At 53.9% G+C, this 9,073-nt stretch overlaps 1 pseudogene; it reads right to left on the reverse strand.

Annotated features, from left to right (window-relative positions):
• Positions 1 to 6,204: 6,204 nt before the first annotated feature.
• Positions 6,205 to 8,247, reverse strand: LOC149336575 (uncharacterized; annotated as a pseudogene).
• Between the last annotated feature and the right edge of the window lie 826 nt (positions 8,248 to 9,073).

Genomic DNA, 9,073 nt, shown 5'->3' on the forward strand with positions numbered 1-9,073 from the left:
ACGTAGCACCATCTTAACCGCATTGTTACAGAAGAACGTGCGACATCATTTGCAGGTAGCCCAATCACTAAGTATTCCGAAGAACCACCCTAATAACAAAATTAGCCCCAGCACAGGAAACGAATTAAGAATCATTAGTGGAAATTACTGACCGGATTAAGGTGGAAGGGTGGGTTCTGTTAGTATAATTCACATGATAATCCAATGGGAGGTACTCGAACATTCTATTCCACAGACTGCCTTAGCGACAAATGAAGGAATTTCATAACCCAGAAACCAAAAGGTTATCACCAGGAGGAGGAGAAGGAAAGGCAGGGAGTTTAATCCGATGAATAAACCGGTTTGCTACCCTATAGGGGCGAAAGAGATGAGGGGATATAAAGATTAAAGCGACAAGAGATTAGGAAGAAAAGGAAGTCAGCAAACAATGTCAGAAAACGCTCGGCAAACTCACAGCCTCTCTAGCAGGCGAGAAGTTCACAAAAAAGAGAGCAGTGCTCGGGAGGAGCGAAAGAGAGAAACTTTATTTCAAGAGGAATTCGGGGCACGCCCCAGGGTCCCCGCACGACCCCACTGCACTCAAGTGTTTATGTTCCTAAGGTCGATAACACTGACAGCCCGGCCGGTGGCGATGGTCTCCACGGCCGGGTCCTCCGAGCGCAGCAGGGTCTCCCAGTTCTTACAGGTCTTGAGGTTCTCTAGGTCCCGCGGGGAAGGGTCCGCCGGGCAGAGGGAAAAGATGTGGAGGGAAGAAGCGAAGGGTTCTGGGCATAGGGCGCTAGCAGTAGTGGGCAAGGAGGGATATGATAGTGGGATAGGGTAAGGTGTGAGGGGAGAGTGTGTCTGTAGTCTGCGTCAGAGTATTGCTTGTTTGTTATCCGAACGCGGGTGGGACGGGGGGGTCGAGCGGGCGTGAGGCTATGTATGCCTGCGCGAGCTCGCTGAATGAGTGCATGCGCTACTTCGTGAGTCCCCGATCCGAGGCCACCTGACCCCGGTTTAAAGAACGTCGGGCTAAAAGGTTGGCGGCCTCGTTTCCGGGATTACCGGAGTGCGCTGGCATCCATATCAGCTCCACTTCGCGGGGTGGGGAAGTATCGGGCGAGTCCAGTATACCAAAAGCAGGGACATGAACTCGGCCTCGCACAAAATTTACAATCGCAGTTTTAGAGTCACCTAAAATATACCTTGCTCCCGTGCAGGTGATAGCGGCTTTCTCTGCAGCCTCTGGTGAAGTGTCTGGTGGGAGAGGTAGTGCAGGAGGGTGGATAAAGAGGGGTCCACCACAGCTGCTGTCGCTTCATCATCCGTGCAGGCAGCGTCCACTCATACGGCGTCCGGGTCGGAGCCATACGCTCGATGGAGTACCTTCGTACGGGCTCTGCGGCGCTGCTCATGTTAGGACGGGTGCATATTCTTCGGGAGCGGCCTGATGAGGAGCTCCCGGTGAAAGGATCGTGGGAGGACGAGGAGGGTTGGGTCGTTCGCCGGTGTTCTGATTCCCAGGGAGTCCAGGATATACCGACATGTGGAAGTTTGTGTGAGCCTGATGTATTGGACCTGTCGGTGGGCCTCCACCAGTTCCCCGATCGTGTTGTGGAGGCCCAAGCCTAGTAATCTTTATGTGGGTTTGTTGAGGGGAAGATGAAGTGCTACTTTGAATGCCTAGCGAATCAAAGCATCCAAAGCGTTTATGTCATGTTTGCATAGTTGTAAGTATGGGGTAGAGTACAGCACACGGCTGAGGACAAAGGCGTGAATGAGGCGACATAAATCGCGCTCCTTCATGCCTCTGTGATGTCCCGAAACCCTTCGGATGAAGTGCGATAACGCCCCTACAACCTGCTTGAATTTCTTGAGTGTGGCGGTGTTTTTGCCATTTTTCTGGATGTGCATGCCCAATACACGGAGGGTGCCAACCTTAGGTACCGGGGCACCATTCAGTTCAGTGGCAATGAAGGAACGGGGAGAGTGGTGGTTCTTAGGCCAGATGAGGAGCAGTTCGGACTTCTCTGAGGAGCAAGACAGTCCGATGGTTCGTGTGTAAATTTGGGTAAGTGTGGCTGCTCCGCTAAGGTGTTCTCTATGCCGCCGCCACTGCCCTGGGTGGTCCGCAGGGTGATATCGTCGGCATAAAGAGTGTGCTCCACGTGGGGAATAGTTGGTAATTTTCGGGCGAGGGGGATGAGGTTAACGTTAAACAGAAACGGGGAAAGGACGGACTCTTCAGGGATGCCGATACTCTGAAGAGTGCAGTAGGGTAACACAGAGGGCCGAAGTGTATCTCAGCCGTGCGTCCTGTCAGGAATGCTTGAATGTAGGCGTACGTGCGCACACCCACATTCAATGGGGATAGGGCAGCATGATCACCCGATGTTCACTGCGATGAAAAGCTTTGGAAAGATCCAAAACTAAGACTGCCTTGGTGTGACCTGGAAGAAGCGACTCGAAAAGGTGGTGTCTGAGTTGCAGCATGGCGGCCTGTGCGGAGAGAGAGAAAACTTTATTTACAGAGGAATTCGGGGCACGCCCCAGGGTCCCCGCACGACCCCACTGCACTCAAGTGTTTATGTTCCGAAGGTCCATAACACTGGCAGCACGGCCGGTGGCGATGGTCTGCACGGCCGGGTCCTCCGAGCGCAGCAGGCTCTCCCAGTCCTCCCAGGTCTTGAGGTTCTCTAGGTCCCGCGGGGGAGGGTCCGCCGGGCAGAGGGAAATGATGTGGAGGGAAGAGGCGACGGGCTCTGGGCATAGTGTGCATGCCGGAGTGGGGAAGGAGTTATGATAATGGGCTAGGGTAAGGGGTGAAGGAAGTGTGTGTGTCTGTAGTCTGCGCCAGAGTGTTGCGTGTTTGTTATCTAGGGAGGGGTGGGGCGGGGGGTAGAGCTGGCGTAAGGCTCTGTGCGCCTGGGTCAGCTCACTGAATGAGTGCATGCGCTCCTTCGTGAATCCCCGATCAGAGGCCACCTGAGCCCGGTTTAAAGAACCTCGGGCTAAAAGGTTGGCGGCCTCGTTTCCGGGATTCCCGGAGTGCGCGGGCACCCATATCAGCTCCACTTGGCGGGGCGGGGGGGCATCGGGCGAGTCCAGTATGCCAAAAGCAGGGACATGGACTCGGCCTCGAGCAAAATTTAGAATCGCAGTTTTAGAATCGCTTAAAACGTACCGGGCTTCCGTGCGGGTTATAGCAAGGGCAATGGCGGCTTCCTCTGCAGCCTCTGGGGACGTGTCTGGAGGGAGAGGTAGTGTGAGGAGGGCGGATAAAGAGGAGTCCACCACAGCTGCTGTCGCTTCATCACCCGTGCAGGCAGCGTCCACCCACACGGCGTCCGGCTGGGGGCCGTACGCTCGATGAAGTGCCTTCGCACGGGCTCTGCGGCGCTGCTCATTGTGGGACGGGTGCATATTCCTCGGGAGCGGCCTGATGAGGAGCTCTCGGTGAAGGGATCGTGGGATGGCGAGGAGGGTTGGGTCGTTGGCCGGTATTTTGATTCCGAGGGTGTCCAGGATATACCGACCTGTGGAGGTTTGTGTGAGCCTGATGTATTGGGCCTGTCGGTGGGCCTCCACCAGTTCCCCGATCGTATTGTGGAGGCCCAAGCCTAGTAATCTGTCTGTGGGTATGTTGAGGGGAAGGTGAAGTGCTACCTTGAATGCCTTGCGAATCAAAGCATCCAAAGCGTTTATGTCATGTTTGGATAGGTGTAAATATGGGGTAGTGCACAGCACACGGCTCAGGACAAAGGCATGAATGAGGCGACATAGGCCGCGCTCCTTCATGCCTCTTTGACGTCCCGAAACCCTGCGGATGAGGTGCGATATCGCGCCTACAACCTGCTTGAGTTTCTTGAGGGTGGTGGTGTTTTTGCCATCGTTCTGGATGTGCAGGCCCAATACACGGAGGGTTCCAACCTCAGGTACCGGGTCACCATTCAGTTCAATGGCAAGGGGGGAGCGAGGGCAGCGGTGGTTCTTAGACCGGATGAGGAAGAGTTCGGACTTCTCTGGGGAGCAAGACAGTCCGATGGTCCGTGCGTAATTTTGGGTGAGGGTGGCTGCTTCCTGTAAGGTGTTCTCTATGTCTCCGTCACTACCGTGAGTGGTCCACAGGGTGATATCGTCGGCATAAAGAGTGTGCTTCAGGTGGGGATTAGTGGCCAATTTTCGGGAGAGGGGGATGAGGGTAATGTTAAAGAGAAAGGGAGAAAGGACGGACCCTTGAGGGGTGCCGATACTCTGAAGAGTGTAGGAGGGGGAAGACAGAGGGCCGAAGTGTATCTCAGCTGCCTGTGCGGAGCCATGCGGGTGAAATCCCACCATGCTATGGTGGTGAAGATTGTTGTCCGCCATGTGACTTGTCAGTCTTGCTAACACAACATGCTCGAGGAGCTTCCCGAGGCGTGAAGTTAGCGAAACGGGGCAAAGGTTTTGAATTGTAAGTGGTTTGTTGGGTTTGCCTTCGCCGCCGACGATCGCTGCATTGTTACCAGACGTCAACCGAACTTGTAACGCATTAATACAAATCTTCTCAGTTTGCTGCAGTCAAGACTTCTGTAGCAGATACGACTCAGCAGAGACAACGTTTCTTCTAGGCAAGGCTAACAGTCGGAATGCGGGCAGTGGAATCCGCTGTCATTTGAAAAAGATTGAACTGTATTACGTACTTGTGAACTCAACACACCAAGAGCCTGCTTTTTTCGCAAGCCTTTCTTCTTAATCTTTAATCGTAGAAGAATGGCTCTTAGTCCTCAAACGCGAGTATTCTAATTTTGAATGAGCCTCTGGCAAAGCTCTGCTTTTTAAAGACAAAGAAACCATCAATTCATCGTTAGATATCGTGCATCTTTTCTCACTTGCGAAAAAGCCATTCGAAGCTCCCCACAATCGTTGTGTATCGAGATGAAGAGAAAAGCAGGCTTCCAGAATTCTGCACATAGCGCTCCATCCTGGCAAGCATGGCGTAAAGGGTGACACTGCGTTTGTATCCTGATGCAAACGGAAGCCGGCATATAAAATTGAATTGAGATCAAAGCATTGCGTTATCCGGAAATTATTCAAGGTTACACACTCCAACTTACACGCATATCCGCAATGCATAAGCGATAAGTGCAGTGGCAATGTACACGCCGATATAGAGCACGAGACAACGCCATGTTGATGAAGGACATTTATTCTTCGCTTGTACTGAGGTCCAGCACTTGTGTGGACTCAGCTGATTCAAGTTCCGGTGTACGATTGCTAACGAAGCCAGAACGAAGTGAAGCCTAGAGCGCCAGGCAACGCCGATCTGATGAAGAACGTTCAGTCATCGCTACTAATGCACTCCTCACCTCTGTGGGCTCAGTAGAACCGAGTTCCGGTGCATGATTTCTAACGGAGCCAACCCGAAATGAACCCTAGAGCGCCACATAAAGCTGATCTGATGAAAGACTCATTACTCGCTTCTAATGCATTCCAGTACCTCTGTGGGCTGATTTGAACGGCATTCCAGTGCACGCTTTGTAACGGCGCCAGCTTAAAGTGAACCCTGGAGTGCCAGACAACGCTGATCTGAAGAAGTGCGATCATTTTTCGCTTGTAATGCACTCCAGTACCTCTGTGGACTGGGCTGAGCCGAATTCCGGTGCAAGGTTGCTAACTGAGCCACCCGAGGTGAATCATGGAGCTCCAGACAACGCCTAAATGATGAAAGACGGTCATTCGTCGCTTGTAACGCAATCCAGTAACTCTGCGGGCTGAGTTGAACGAAATTCCGGTGCACGGTTGCTAACGGTGCCAGCAAGAAGTGAACCGTAGAGGGCCAGACAACTCTGGGCTGAGTTGAGCCGGATTCCGGTGCACGGTTGCCAACGAGGCCAGCCCGAAGTGAACCCTATAGCGCCAGACAACGCGGATCTGATGAAAGACGATCATACTTCGCTTGTAATGCACTCCAGTACATCTGTGGGCTGAGTTGAACAGAATTCCGGTGCGTGGTTGCTAACGGAGCCAGCCTGAAGGGAAACCTATTGCTCCAGACATCGCTGATCAGATGAAGGACGGTAATTCTTCGCTTGTAATGCACTCCAGTACCTCTGTGGGCTGAGTTGAACCGATTTCCGGTGCACGATTTCTAACGAAGCCAGCCTGAGAGAGGGAAAAAAAAACTTTATTGTACAAGGAATTCGAGGCGTGCCCCAGGGTCCCCGCACGACCCCACTGCACTCAAGTGTTTATGTTCCTAAGGTCCATAACACTGGCAGCCCGGCCGGTGGCGATGGTCTGCACGGCCGGGTCCTCAGAAACCAGCAGGGGCTCCCAGTCCTCCCAGTTCTTGAGTTTCTCTAGGTCCCGCGGTGGAGGGTCCGCCGGTCAGAGGGAATGGATGTGGAGGGAAGAGGCGAAGCGTTCTGGGCCTAGGACGCAGGCTGGATTGGGGAAGGAGGGATGATAGTGGGCTAGGGTAACGAGTGAGGGGAGAGAGTGTGTCTGCAGTCTGCGCAAGAGTGTTGCTTGTTTATCTGGGGAGGGGTGCGGCTGGAGGTAGAGCTGGCGTGAGGCTCTGTAGGCCTGCGCCAGCTCACTGAATGAGTGCATGAGCTCCTTCGTGAATCCCCGATCCGAGGCCTCCTGAGCCCGTTTTAAAGAACCTCGGGCTAAAAGGTTGGCGGCCTCGTTTCCGGGATTCCCAGAGTGCGCAGGCACCCATATCAGCTCCACTTGGCGGTGTGGGGGTGCATCGGGCGAGTCCAGTATGCCAAAAGCAGGGACATGGAGTCGGCCTCAAACAAAATTTAGAATCGCAGTTTTAGAGTCACTTAAATTGTACCAGGCTTCCGTGCGGGTGATAGCAAGTGCAAAGGCGGCTTCCTCTGCAGCCTCTGGAGAGGTGTCTGGAGGGAGAGGTAGTGTGAGGAGGGTGGATGAATAGCAGTCCACCACAGCTGCTGTCGCTTCATCACTCGTGCAGGCAGCGTCCACCCATACGGCATCCGGTGCAGAGCCATCCGCTCGATGGAGTGCCTTCGCACGGGCTCTGCGGCGCTGCTCATGGTGGGACGGGTGCAGATTCCTGGGGAGCGGCCTGATGAGGAGCTCCCGATGAAGGGGTCGTGGGATGGCGAGGAGGGTTGTGTCGTTGGCCGGTATTCTGATTCCGAGGGAGTCTACGATATACCGACCTGTGGAAATTTGTGTGGGCCTGATGTAATGGGCCTGTCGGTGGATTTCCACCAGTTCCCCGATCGTGTTCTGAAGGCCCAGCCCTAGTAATCTCTCTGTGGGTGTGTTGAGCGGAAGATGAAGTGCTACTTTGAATGCCTTGCGAATCAAAGCATACAAAGCGTTTATGTCATGATTGGATAGTTGTAAGTACGGGGTACTGTACAGGACACGGCTGAGGACAAAGGCGTGAATGAGGCGACATTGGTCGCGCTCCTTCATGCCTATATGATGTTCTGAATCCCTGCGGATGATGTGCGATATCGCGCCTACAACCTGGTGTAGTTTCTTGAGGGTGGTGGTGTTTTTGCCATCGTTCTGGATGTGCAGGCCCAATGCACGGAGGGTTCCAACCTCAGGTACCGGGTCACCATTCAGTTCAATGACAATGGGGGAGCGGGGACAGCGGTGGTTCTTAGGACGGATGACGAGCAGTTCGGACTTCTCTGGGGAGCAAGACAGTCCGATGGTCCGTGCATAATTTTGGGTGAGTGTGGCTGCTTCCTGTAAGGTGTTCTCTATGCCGCCGTCACTGCCGTGGGTGGTCCAGAGGGTGATATCGTCGGCATAGAGAGTGTGCTTCAGGTGGCGAATAATTGCCAATTTTCGGGCGAGGGGGATGAGGGTAATGTTAAAAAGAAAGGGTTAAAGGACGGACCCTTGAGGGGTGCCGATACTCTGAAGCGTGTAGGAGGGGGAAGACAAAGGGCCGAAGTGTATCTCAGCTGTGCGGTCAGTGAGGAATGCTTGAATGTAGGCATACGTGCGCACACCCACATTCAATGGGGATAGGGCAGTCATGATCGCCTGATGTTCAATGCGATCAAAAGCTTTGGAAAGATCCACAGCTAAGACTGCCTTGGTGTGACCTGGAAGAAGCGGGTCAAAAAGGTCGTGTGTGAGTTGCAGCATTGCGTCCTGTGCGGATAGATGGGGGCGGAATCCCACCATGCTATGCGGGTAAAGATTGTTGTCCGCCATGTGACTTGTGAGTCTCGCTAACACAACATGCTCGAGGAGCTTCCCGAGGCATGAGGTTAGCGAAATAGGGCGAAGGTTTTGGATGATAAGTGGTTTGTTGTGTTTGGGTATGAATATTGCCTTCGCGTGGCGCCACGACTGCGGGAGGCTACCCTCCCTCCAGCACTGGTTGAAGTATTTTGTAATCTGGGTGATTGATCGGTCGTCCAGATTACGGAGCATGGAGTTTGTGATTTGGTCTCCACCAGGTGCGGAGTTGGCGCGGAGAATCAGGAGGGCCGCTCTGACTTCCGCCTCCGTGATGTCGGTGTCGAGTGTGGGATTTGCTTGTCCTTTGTAGTGCGGTAGTTGTATGGGGCCGCCTGGAGATGTGTACATGGTTTAAAGTGTGTCTAGAAGGGTGTCGGGATCGTCAATGTGTTCATGTGTGAGGCGTGTCACGTGGTGCTGTGTTGCTGATTTGGTGTGTGGGGGGTCAATGAGGTATCGGAGGAGTTGCCATGCGCGTTTGCCGGACAGGTTTCCTGCGATTCCGTCACATATCTGGCCCCAGTTGGACCGGCAGAGCTCCTCGGAGTGTTGTTGGAAGCTGCAGTTGTGCTTGGTTTGACATCGTGGCTGTCCCAGTTGGCGCACAATGCACTGGGAGCACGCTAACGATGGTGGTGGTGGTGGTGAAAACATTTATTACGAATGAGCAGGAGGTATGTTTGGATCAGCCCGTAAGGAACCGATCCTTACAAATACTAGGTGGAGGTCCCTAGTATGGGACCCCAGTGGCGGTTGCCGCCGCCCGGGCGCGCCCGACTAAGGCTTGTTGGGCCTGTAAGTCGTGGTAGCCGAGCAGGGCCGCCTCCCAGTCCTCCCGTGTTGGGTTGGGGATGGGGGGAAT

The sequence above is a fragment of the Amblyomma mixtum genome, chromosome 7, assembly GCF_055824585.1.
Source record: "Amblyomma mixtum isolate Tamu chromosome 7, ASM5582458v1, whole genome shotgun sequence".
Lineage (NCBI taxonomy): Eukaryota > Metazoa > Arthropoda > Arachnida > Ixodida > Ixodidae > Amblyomma > Amblyomma mixtum.